The sequence below is a fragment of the Drosophila sulfurigaster genome, chromosome 2R, assembly GCF_023558435.1.
Source record: "Drosophila sulfurigaster albostrigata strain 15112-1811.04 chromosome 2R, ASM2355843v2, whole genome shotgun sequence".
NCBI lineage: Eukaryota > Metazoa > Arthropoda > Insecta > Diptera > Drosophilidae > Drosophila > Drosophila sulfurigaster.
In genome coordinates, this window is record NC_084882.1 from 20179966 (window position 1) to 20190050 (window position 10085).

A 10085-nucleotide genomic window follows, 5' to 3' on the forward strand; every position below is an offset into this window, starting at 1 on the left:
GTATATGCAACACTCAAGTGCGCGTAAGTAAGTGCAACCTCTAGCTGCCCCTGCTCCTGCCCCACTGTGCAGCTTGAGACGCCGCAAAGTGCTTGCTGCATTTTCTGCATCATTTACTAACATGCGCACATTGATGGAAATTTAATAGACTTGCCACATAATTGCGGCGCTTGCAATTTATGCTTGACTGCTAATTATGGATTGCGGATCTTGACGTTGATCCAGTTATAAGTTCAGCAGCTGCAACTAGCCGAACCAAGAGGGAGCGGACATTGTGTCGTAGGTAGAACATTAGATTATCAATGGCTGGCGGGGATTGTTGCAAGTGAAGTGGGAGTCGAGGCGAAGCGACATCATCAACAGCCGGAAGTGACTGTGTCGCTTAACGGTGGGGCAAGCGACAAGCAGCACAGCAGCGTTACGGAAGTTCAACTCAGTGCCACAAAAATTTGAAAACTTTGTAAACAAAACTTTTGAGCTGTGCACTTTGCTGCTGGCGCGAAACGAGACTAAACGAAGCGAAAGCAAAGGCAAAACACCAGGCGACGATGCGCAGGACCCTTTACCCTTAAAAAACAACAACAAGACGATGTATATACCTACATCTATCTATATAGTAATGTATATACATATATCTCTCCCTTCTGTATCTGTATGTAGAGCAGAACATCCTGGCAGTCGGTCTGCTTGTCAGCAGCTGCGGAAAGTTTGCCACACGGCAAATGGTTGTTGCACGACTTGTGCTAAACTTGCCTCTTCAGTAGCTTAGCAGACAGTAGTATTGTGGAGACCCGAGGGGAGCGGGGTGTCATGCAACTACAATGCTTTCATCAATTGTCCAGCGGATGTTTGGCTCAGCAGTCGTAGTCGAAGTAGGAGTCGACTGAATTGCAGTCGTCTCGAGTCCTGACAGTGCTTCCGCCGTTCTCTAGTCGACTTCCGTGTGCCACGACTACACCCCGCACTCCCGCTGCCCGCTCCCCGCTAACCAAACGCTGATCAAAGCTAACTGCACTTTAAAAATGGCAGCCAACTCGAATGTGCCACAATAAGCAGCAGAAAGAAAGCTGCTTTGTAAATATTATACCGAAAGAAGGGAAAAGAAAGGAGCTGCTGCATTTTGCATTTCATTTGAGGAAAATGCAGTAAGTTTTCTCCCCCATCCCCCATCCCCCTTCTCCACCGCACACTCCTCGCTCGTTTTGTGTACAATTGTAATAACTATCTCAGCGAGTGTTTGAAATGCGTTTACCCGAAAACTTTTACAGCTGCCAGTGCAAGAATGTTTATACTTTTGCATTTTTGTGTGTGCGACTTCTGCTGCAACTCGACAAAGTGCGCGGAGTGTAAATACAAAGTGGTAGAGGGAAGGGAGAGCGAGGGGGAACTGCCAGGCACGTACTTCAGTTAGTTGTAAATAAAATGTAAATTGTTGTTATTTGTGCAAAAGAGTGTTTGCGAGTAATATTTACTTGCAGCGCACAAAAGTATGCAACACTTTTTTTTCCCGCCAGCAACCTCTTTGCATACGTAATATTGCTCATACCACACGTTAGCCCGCAGCTAGCAATTAATGCGTGCGTGTGTGTGTTTGCATTGCCCGCAGCGCAGGCCAACAGCAATCGGCATCAAGCAAATCACAATAAATTGCAAAAGCCAAAGCCAAATGCGAAAACTGAAAGCTGAAAGCCCTTTTGTGGCCTGCAGGCGACGTGAGCGATGTATTTCTATGGGATCTGCAGGTGTATGCGAGAGTGGTGCGGTCATATCATATGCTCGTGCTTAAATTAAATGATTAACAAGGTTATTTACGGCTCCCGCTGTAAGCCAAATGTGTGTGGGCAACGCTGACAACATGTATTTGCCGCTAGACAGCACTCGCAGTTGTGGCAATAATACGCACACCTGTGTAAGTTTCGCTGCTTTTTTTTCGTTTTGTTTTTGTTTTTATTTTATTGTGCGAGTATATGTGGCACAAATAATGCGGTCAATATGAGGCCACAGCTAGCGGCGTTTCAAGGACAAGCGGAAACGGATGCGGAAGCAGAGTTTGTGGTTCTTGTTGCTGTTGTAAAGGTTGTTGTCGGAGCCGCTTTCAGCACGTAAATTGCCGTGTCCAGAGCGAACGGTCAATTGCTTTGCTCAAACAGACGACAGGCTGCGGTGCTTGTTTTGTTTGCTGATTGCGCAAATATTTGCGCAGGCATTAAACGCAGAATTGATGGCCAAACAGAGCTCTCTCCGCCACGGCGCGCGGACGGAGTGAGAAGGTAAGGGCAACACCCAACCGGGCCGGCCGCAATATAAATTTAAATATTAACGCCGACTTAACGGCAATGAGTCGCTCGGTTTTTGTTTCAACCTTCGCTGACTTCTTGACCGCCGCCGCCGCCGTCGCCGCTGCCACTGCGAAGCGAAGCGTTTGCCTTAATGCTAACAGCCTCGTTACGTTTTATTGCATGCACAGTCGCAGGATAAGTGCGAGTAGCCAAGGGACAGAAATACTCCTCTGCGTCAGGAATTCTGTATAGTCATTACCACGCACACGAGACACGACCCACCAAAAAAAAAGCACAAGAGAGGAGAAAAAGGTACCCGAATTGTGATTATGAACACAAATTTGCGCTTAAATTGTGGGGCATTAGTTGGGCGCATTTTTATTAAAAAGCGCAAACTCATTAAATTTTATTACAAGTTAAATTTTTCAATAAGGCTGCCAAATGCTTGCAAAACGCGCTAAACGTGTAACTTTAAGGCCAATTAGCTGGGCTCGACCTGATAAGAATAATGCTGATAGAGTTGGCATAACCAAAATCTCTTTGCGGTCAACTAATTGATTATTCAAACCACAGTAAACATTTATTTCGATTGCTGTAATTATTTCTTATTGATTTGAAAAGGAAATAAATACTTTTAGAGAGAATGGCGCATTGTATTTATTATTGCTATATCAATTGCAGATTGCAGATTATGGATTTCTATAATTGTTTGTCATTTAAATTTCATGCCTGGCTTTCTAATTGTGCAATGTTCGCACTGCAGTTATCTAATTAATTTATGATTAGCCTTATTTATGCAAATTTCCAAATATGTTTTTCTAAAATTTTAGCCAAAACTAACTAACTTTCAAAGCCTCTGTATTAAAATCTTTATCGTACCATAAAAAAACAGCAATAAGCTATTTCAATTTAAAAAAACCCGCAGCCTAGAAACTCTTTAAGACCAGACTTAGTTAAGTCCGTAGAGCCAATAGTTTAACTCCTTGCATCTGCTACTAGTTTAGTCATTTAATCATTAATTTAGTTAAGCTTCAGTTTAGTTCGCTTAGGTTTTCTTTTTTCTCTCTGAGTTGCTTCAACATTCGAGCAATAAAATGCAAATTTGTGTTGTGCTCCGTTTAAGTAGATTAAAAAATAAAAAACACCTGCAGATGGTGATACTCGCTGCACAAATATACGAATATAAATTACATTTATGGTCCCCCCTTTTGTTGAAAACTTGAGCGTGCACACCTATCCAGCACACACATACACACTCTCAGATATGTATGTGTAAGCTCTTGCACTAGCAGCAGGGCACATACTTAAGCCCCTTCTTATGAAGCATGCCATTTATGACATCCGTGCACCGAAAAGAAGCAGACGAAAAATTTTACAAAAAAAAGCAACTGATAGAGATAATAGTGTGCAGAGATATGCAGCTAGTAAATACCCTATAAATATAATTTTCAATAAATTTCTATTAAAGTATGATGAGTTTAAAGAAGCTGCTATAGAAGTTTATTGTGTTGCAACTATGTTTATTATATCTATACAACAAAATTCGTCTATCATCGAGAATAACTGCAGCATTGCATGCCCCAACCCATTAAATGACTATAGCGTATTAAAAGCTGAAGTATGAAAGAAAAAAACCGAAGAAGCAGCTAGAAGAATGGTAACGCATAAAAACCATATTAAATGCCTTACTCTCGGCGCTATTGTTTTTCGGCTTGTCTGTGCCAGCGTCTGGGGCAGGACTACGACTACGAGAGTACGAGATGGGTTGGGTTGGGTGGTTTTTGGGTTGGCGGACGGCTTTCGTTTGTCATCTTTTAATGGTGCAATTAGAGCACACCAAATGCGTTTGCTGAAAGCTGAGCTGCGGTTGCTGCTGCTGCTGCTGCTGTGGCTGTTGCTGTTGCTGTCGCTGGCATCATAAAGGATTTTTAATAATAGCGCCAAATTACAATAGGCAGTCGTACACACACACACACAGACATACACACTGCACATGTGCGTTATCTGTGTGTAGACACAAATTGCGTATACGCCGTGGCACTTTGAAACAAAAGCCACGACAATGCGAAGTTGATGTTGTTGTTGCTGGCGCTGTGTGTGGCTAGGATTTAGCTAGGATAGTGGGAGTATCCTTTTTTGCAGCTGTCTTTGCTTTGGCTTTGGCTTCAGCTTCAGTTTGGGCTGCCTCCATTTCAACTTGTTGTTTGTTGTAATTTGATGCGCCATTGTTTGCCGCATGCGTTTTTCATTGTCTCCGACGACACTTTAGTGTCAGTTGAGATTTTCGGTTGTTGTTCTTATTGTTGCCGTTGCCGTCGTTGTTGTTTGCTTGTTTAGTTCCTTGGTTCTTTGGTCTTCTGGTTCTTTTGCTTATTTCGTTGTTTGTTTTGCAAGCTTCTGGTTTTTTGCGTTTACTTCTCGCTTATATCGCCATTGCTATGCAATTTTGTTGTGTAATTTATGCGCTTATTGTTTCTTCATTTTGCATTTTACATTTTGTGAGTTGTCATTAGTTTGCCTGAGCATGCGGCAAACGACGATCTGCCACAAGCGTCAGCTGCAGAAATTTATTTGTCCAACTTGCAGAACGCCCTTCAAGCTCAAAGTTTTTCCCTCAGAGCCGCAAGTTCATTTTCTGTTCGCTCTAATTCGGTTTAAATAGCCAAAAGGCTATTCGTCTTTTTTTTGCGAAGTAAATGGCGAGAAAATTAAAGAAAAATGTAAAAATGATTAAAGACAAAGCGCGGCAACAAGCCGGAAAAGCGTTGAAAGTCGAGTCGCCAGCTCAATGAACTCAATGCGGAAATGTGAATGCAATAAATTATTGCGGTGCCGAATGAAGCGACACACGGCTGATGTTCAGGGGAAGCCGAGAAGAGAAGAGAAGGGAAGTCTGGGAAAACATAAATCCTTTTGGAAATTTATGGTGCGTTGAACTTAAAATGAATACACAATAAAATGTTGTATATGCAGCAGCGCAATGCAACCAAGATGCCGCATCCAAAGTAGAATACAGTGGCAAAAACGGTTTGCTGAGGGCGTAAGAGAATACTGAGAAAGAGAAACGGAGTGTGTGTGCGAAAAACAAAGGACACACAGGAGTAACAATAATAAAATTTATTAACGTTGAACAATTTTGCATTTCCTGCCCAGGGGCCAAGCAAATGATGTAAGAAAAGGTCCCCACAAAAGATGTAATAAAATTAATGCTACGCCATTATATTTTATATGTTTGCATACGAATGTCCTTATAGTTATACGTATATGTATATATGTGTGTATCGATATGTGTGAGTGTGCAATGGGGCATTCAAATGGCGCTGAAATGCGTTCAATATGAATGTGCACCATAAGCATGTAATGACAACTGAGAACTGGGAACTGAGCCTGGAGACTGGATATGAGAAATCACATCAAATGTCTTTTTCTCGGCTTATCATTAACGATTTTGACACATTTTGATATATAGGGACAATAATTCATATTCGTATTGCATATTCGAATGCGAGTTTTGGCACTCAAAATCAGTTCACGTGGCGTATGAGCAATTATTCATTATATTACGGCATACTTACTTTTGTTTTATTCGCTATGCTGGAAAGCTGAATTTGCTTTGACGACATTATAATAAATTTTAGTTAGGGATGGACATAAACAAACAATGAATGCAAACCATGTGAGGAGCTTTGTAAGATCAATATATATCAAATGTTTGACTCTTTAAAAACAGCCTTATACAATAACTTTTCCTTAACAGTCTGTTGATTATCTATTTCAAAAATAATTATCTAAATATAGTCGAATATTGTAAATATTTTTAAATTTTAACTTTGCTAATTATGTTTTCTCAAATTTCGACTAAAATGTAATCAAAAACTCAAAATATATTCTTTAAATTTTAAATAAATATATTTTTAGAAGTATACATTCTTCGACTTTTGAAATATATAACATTTAAATCAAGTGCCCTCACATGTTATTGCATTCATTGTTATGAAGGTTTTAACAATCTATCTTTACCCATTCAAAGATAAACTCGTAGAAGATGGAAAATTCAAAATGTTCAAACTGTAGTCATAGCTCAGAAAGAACGAACACATCCGTTAAGATTGAAGATCATAGAACACATTCGAGTTATGTAGTCATGCTTGGAGACGAGCGAAAGATGCGACAAATACATTCAGAGATATTCAGAGATGGTTTCCCCCAAGTCAAGTTGAAGCGATTATTATACTAGATCGGTGCATAGGTAAGATTGTAAAATTGTGAGTGCTTCGAGCAAATTTGGTGCATATTAAGAAAGTTGCAAGTGATGCGGGGCAAGGGACTGAGAGCAGCGACTTATCGTGCAACTAATAGACGGAGGCAGACGGGGCAAGTGCAATTTTTGGTGGCATTGTGGAAATTATAATTAAACTAAGTTGAAACTCATAATTAGTGCACTTAAAACTAAAGTCAATGGAACTTTTTTTCGGTGTGTGTGTGTGGGGAGAAAAGCTTAAAATAGCTGGAAAACTGAAACCAGCAAAGGAAATAAAATATACATTTTTATATTGTGCTGCAGGTGAAATTGCTTAATTAAATTGCTGCTAGTTGTTGTTGCTTTTTTCTTCTTTTTTTTTGAAAACTATTTCGAAACTTAAATTATATTTAAAAAGTTCTCAAACTGTGCTCTGGCTAGTTTCACATACCCGAAAATAACGAAGAATAAAAACGAACAAAAAAATGCAAAATTATAAAACAAATGGGAAACCAAATTGAAATGCAAACTTTGGTATATGCAAATTACATTGGGGGTGCACATTAGAATCGCTAAGGGTGTTAAATTTCACGGGTAGTTATGATGACTGAAAAAGGCTACGATGCAATTAAGATAAAAAACAAAAATGAAAACGAAAACGAAAACGAAAAGAGAACAAAACAACCAACGAAATTGTGTGAGACGGGCTGGTGCAACGAGGGTCGGCTTTTGTGCTAATATTATTCTAGCTATTGTAGGCAGTGTTTCTCTGTGTGTGTGAGTGTGTTGGTGTGTGTGGCATGTTGCAAGTCTCTGTGGAGCATATTAATTCATTAACGAAACTTAAATGGCATGTGAAATTATTAATTGCTGGCTTAATTAATTTATAATGAGTTTGGCGGCAGCGGCGGTGGCAACAGCTGGCTGTGCCTGGTCAGCATACGCCATGTGGTGCAATTGTAATGCTTTTGATGAATGATCGTGTAAAACGTAAAACGTGCCAATTAGTGTAAATCGATGTGAGTTTATTTTGTAGGCTAATAATACTGTACAAAAGTAGTGCGCTCTAATTGAAAAAAGTATGCGAATATGTGAGTTTTTCTCTGTGTGTATTTGATTGTGTTTAATTGCCTACTTATTGAGGAGGAGGGCGAGTGTTTTTAATAAATGTGTAAAGAGTGTAAAGTGTGTGTGAAAGTGTTTTTGGGTGGTGTAGAGTGTGTGGATATAAGTTTCAAAGAGTTTACTTTCTTGTAGGATCTCATTTAGCGCGTTCGCTGGTTATCACAGAACATTCAGTTAAAAATTACAATATGCATTGGATGATGCGTACACTAGATGACTAATTCGTAAGTATATATATATATGTATGTATATATTGATTTCGTATAGGTTAATAGGCAAATACGTATATGGTATACAAGTACAAGTATATAAGTATTAAAATAATTCGATATGTATTTCGATCAAAGTAAATAAAATCCAATAAAACGTTCGTATAGTAATTAGTATATATATATATATTGTACATACTCCGGGTTGCACCACAAAAACAAATCATTATCATAATCAGGTTAGCTCGAAATTAGCTTGGTACAAGTACAATTATTATGTTATGCTTAATTGTTCATTTTTTTGTTTTGTTTTGGTTTTTTGGTTTGTGTTTTCTTTTTTTTTTTTTTTTTTTTTGGTTGTATCGTTTTGTAATAGTAAACTTTATGCGCAAATCACGATCATCAGCAGAACGAACGAACGAACGAACGAAGGAACGAGGGAACGAACGTAGGAACTTGGGAATTTGCAGTAAATTTCCACACGTTCCTAACGTCTATATAGATATATATGCATATAGCCACATATATTTATATAGTGTAGTTAGATATATGTAGTTAGATATAAATGTTTCAATTCAATGTACATATCAAAGTAAAAATTCAATCAATTCAGTTCATTCGCTTATTATTACATCATCAAAGTTCATCAAAAGTAAGAAAAATAATCATATACATAAATATATATTCATTATTATTTAGATATATGTATAATTCATATGTTTATGTGTGTGTATATATATATATAGTTAGTTAAGGTCAATTCATCAATCCATATCAATTAAACAATTTACATATATGCGTATATATAGAGAGAGTTAGAGAGAGAGAGAGAGAGAGAGACAAGAGAGGAAGTACATTTTGGGGGCGCTCACCAAGTCCACATAAAGCAAGAATTTAAGAATGTGAAAATCAAAAATAATTAAGGTTAAGTTCTGTTTGAATTTGAGGGGCATTTATACTATCCATTAAATTGAATAAAATAATATATAAATTGTGGAATTCTCAGGTCTCGGATTTAAATTTATGATACATTATTAATATTCCTGCAGTCACATAAGTGAAAATTAAAGCATACTTTGAGGGGCTTTTCAGGGGCGGAGCTAGGGACAACGCAGAACATAAATTATACAAAATTAATTATAGTTTCAAGTTGAATAAATATAATTCGTATATGCAAGTTAAGAACATTTGCCAAAGTGTGAGTGTGAGTGTTTGGTGTGTGGATTTGTGTTTGTGTTTTCAGTTTGCCAACGATCTCTACCTGCAGCTCATGGCTTGCTGTAAACTTGCGGGATATTTTTGGGCATTTTTCGTTGTTTGTTTTAATTTGTAATACAAAAAGAAAACGAAGGAAAAAACGCATTGTACAATCAACTAACAGTGGGAGCGCACAGAGCCTTAAAAATTCATAACAAATGGGGCAGCACTCGGGCCATGAATAAATCAGAACTGAAAAACAAAAAAAATTGTTGTATTGTTTCATCCATACAAAGAGAAAATTATCCAAACATTTGCACAAGGCACACACATCGGCAAGGTGGGATACGAATGCGAATACGAATGCGAATGCGAATGCGAGTATAACGAATAAAATCGATAATTATTAATAATAATAATAATAATAATGCGCAATGCAATATTAATGGAAATTCAAATGAAAATGTATTAAAATACACACACGCGCGCTTGTTTTCATATTTTTTACTTATTCGTTTTTTCTTCTCATTTTTATTATTTGTTATAAATTTTGTTTTTATATTTCCATTGTGTAATGCGGTACTCAGTTGCATCTGCTCTTCATTCATTTCCATTATAAATTAGTTGCTCTGCATTATCAATAATTATCATATAAATATTTGTGTAACTTATTTATTTATTTGCATGGGTTTTTCTTTTTTTTTTTTTTTGGTTTCGGTCTTTTTGTTTGTTGAACTGCTTGGCAAACACAATTCGTGAAGAGATTTGCTACTACATAAAATATATAAAACGTTATAAATTGCAACTATCTATGTTAATCAATTATGCTAAGCGTTTTGGGATGCACTTAGGATTTGTCATGGAAATTAATTAATGCACAGCTTTAACTACGTTCAAAGAATCGCGTGGCTAATTGAGCTGAAGTCTGGGTTCTAAATAGTTCTCAAACTCATGTTAAAAATTGCAACGATTTCGGATCCTTTAAATGCATTTTAATTCAAGTATTACAAGCTTGCTAAATAAAGCTACAAAATA